We start from the raw sequence: 3,339 nt of genomic DNA, 5'->3' as shown, positions 1-3,339 counted from the left end.
TACATCCCCATTTCGTTCTTTTTTCTTTCGGCCATTCACTTTATGTACCATCCTTTTCGTTCCCTGCACCACCTTTTTAATTTTTGTTTTTTACTTTTCTGAGTTTTGGGCTTTTTGCTTATGTCAATTACGTTTTCTTCTTACACCCCCTGTCTTGTATTTTCATTTTTTTTTATTTTAGCCTTTTTATCTGTTTTCCGCTGCACTTGTTTTAATGTCCATACCCTACGCATTAAAATTATTTGACACAATTTTTTAATATCCACCAACTTTAAAAAAAATTAAAAATAAGACAATATTATTATTTTATTACCATTTTGAATGTCTATATGCATACATCAATCTGATATCCCAAATAATGGTTTGACTACTCATATCATCGCACACGTCATCTAATTATTCAATACCTATGTTTCAACAACACAAAAGTACTATACAAATTATAGAAGTTTCAAACTTAAAAATATCAATACTCATGGAACTTTTCATCTAAGAGCTACACGATTTCAAATTTTTTATTATAAATATGTATTTCTCAAATTTAATAAAAAAATATTTTCAAATAGCTTTTCAGTTAAAATTATGTGATTCATGTCTCTTTATTGTGAATATAAATACGTAGGAACGATGCCACTCTTTATGATTTTAATAAAACAAATTAATTCCAAATAGTTTTTTTAATAAGTAGTACGTATTTTTTTATTTTTGATTATGACTATAAATATATAACACTGATGTCAATCTTTGTCAAGTCCAATAGAAAATTTAAAAAATATTGTATTTGTTATTTTGTATACCTTTTTATTTTATTTTTGGGGAAAAAATAAACATTTAAACATTCACATTTTTTTAATATTTAAATAAAAAATCGCATTTAATTATATCTTAATGAAATGTTGAAAATATATTTATGTAAAAATATGATCATGTTTTGTCAGAAAGACTATAAGACTATGGTTAATTCCAAAAACAAATAATGTAAGACACAAGTGTTCCATCTAACAAAAAATACAACATTTTGCAATCTTATTTTACCTCTTATATGACACAAAAGTTCTAGATGATAAGTACATAAAAGTGAGCTAACCTGTATCCCGTGAAAACACATAAATTTTAATTATGCGTTCTAGAATGCCTACAACTTTTGTATGTCAAAAGAGAATTGCTAGATAAGGGACAAAGTCACATAAAATGATCTCTTGGATTTACAGTAAAGGCTATTTTTCTACTCCAAATCCCTTAATTAATTAAGAATTGTCAATTCAGGAAGAATTGTGTACTTTGTATGACAAAATTGTTTAAAATAAATTAAGGAAATGGACAATACCCAAGAAGACAATTGCATCAAGCCATAGGAAACCTAGTTTTATGTGCTAAGTGCTAGAGTAGGCAAATAGAAAGGGTAAAAAAATAAGCTAAGAGTGAAACTAAACAAAGGTAGTAGATTAGTCCAATAGATGAGTCTTGCTTGGACAAGTGGTGTAGATGCTAACTGTTTTAAACATAGCAAATGCTATGTGGTTACATGAAACAAATGCTACGTACTTGGGTACGATAGACGCTGAGATCATAATGTAAGGAAAATGATATAAGTAAGCAAGCAGAGTAGACAATACAGGTAAATTTGGAAGAGAAGACAATAAATGTCACTAAAAGAGAGTGTATGATATTAGCGAAACTTAATTTACTATTTAATTAAATAATTATTCAAGTTTTGATTAAATAATTAGTCAAAAAATCAAGATATAAAAGGTTGCCTAATTAGGTTGAGTTTCACTCTTATACGACGCTACTATCTCCACGAGACTTTCCTCTCTTCTTCCTTTGCAATCATTTCTAAATCTTTGCTAGTTTACTCATTCTTCGAACATCCGAGAGCATCGTACTTTTGGTGTCATGGAGTAACTTTTAAATTCAGTAGAAGTGTGAACGGAGTAAGTTCATCCTAAAGCCTTATTCTCGGGTAGATAAGTGATGAACTAAACTATGAATGCATTTGATTTGTTTATGATTCTTTTGGGGTTTAATAGGAGTTTCTGTATGTCAGAGATTTCTAAAGTATATTCATATTGCTTATATGTGATTAACATTGTGTATAGTAGAAAAATCCCAAAGAAAGCGTTGGTGGTTAGATATCGTGAACAAAAAATGCTTTAAGTTAGATAAGGAAAGTTAATTGTGCTTGTTGTTATTAGGTTGTTGATATTGATTAGTGGCTCTATGTTGGATGATAGAATTGAAATGATGTTTTTTGATTCATGTTATGAATGTATGATAATTCATATTATGTTATATGTTATAATGTGTGGATGACTTGTGAATCTGTCACTATTTATAGTTGAAGGAATGAGTTGGAACTTAGTGGTTTGATGTGTTCTATTAAAATTTGTAGTTTTTGGGGTTTTAGAAAACAATTTAGAAAGCGAGAGTTTATGAACATTTGAGAAAATATAATATCAAAGGTTTTTGATTCGAAGAAGGAAAAAATATTAAAACTTCATATAAAATATTTGATAATAAAAGAAATTTCAAGACACGTTTTGAAGATCAATTTGAAGATATTATCAATACTTTCCTTATAAATATTTATACGAGAAAATACCGATAAACGTTAATGGGTTTAGGAATTAGGGTTTAGGATTTAAGAAGTAGGGTTCCAGTATAGAAATTGTTATCATCACGTTCACTATTGTGCTTATTGTGAGCACTTTCTATACTGGTTGTGGATCTGGTATAGAAAGTGGACTTCTTATACCAGTTCTAAAACCAGTATAAAATGTGGAGTTATTATAGAATTTAGAAACTTTCTATACCTGCTGTATATATATTAATACTGAAACCGATTTAGATAGCCTTTTTAAATCGGTGTAAAAAGGCTTCCCTGCACTAGTAAACTCAATTGGAATTTGTTTCCGGTACAAACAATTAACATATAGGCAATGATATTTTCCATTTGTTGGTCTTTCATTTAGCTAGGCAAATTATAGAAACTTTTCAATGTCATTCTCATACACGTCATCTGTCATGCACCCAACTTTGACCCTTTACTACACAACATAAGAACTTTGTGTGTTAATAGAATAACACTTAAATATTTAACAAGGAACTAAACCACATTACAACTGTGTGTTAATAAAATAACACTTAAAATAATAATTTATAAAGATATTGCTTAGGATCAAACACCCTCGGAGCATGCAATAACCACCAATATCAAAACACAACAAAATATATATTCTTAATCCAAGAGTATAAAAAAGGTTTAACTTTTATTCTAAATAAGTCAAAATTGAAAATTTTAAAAACATTATTAACAATAACTAACCGTTAGAGAATGTT

This window comes from Vigna unguiculata, chromosome 10 (assembly GCF_004118075.2).
Source record: "Vigna unguiculata cultivar IT97K-499-35 chromosome 10, ASM411807v1, whole genome shotgun sequence".
Taxonomy (NCBI): Eukaryota; Viridiplantae; Streptophyta; class Magnoliopsida; order Fabales; family Fabaceae; genus Vigna; species Vigna unguiculata.
This window is presented reverse-complemented; position numbering follows the sequence as displayed.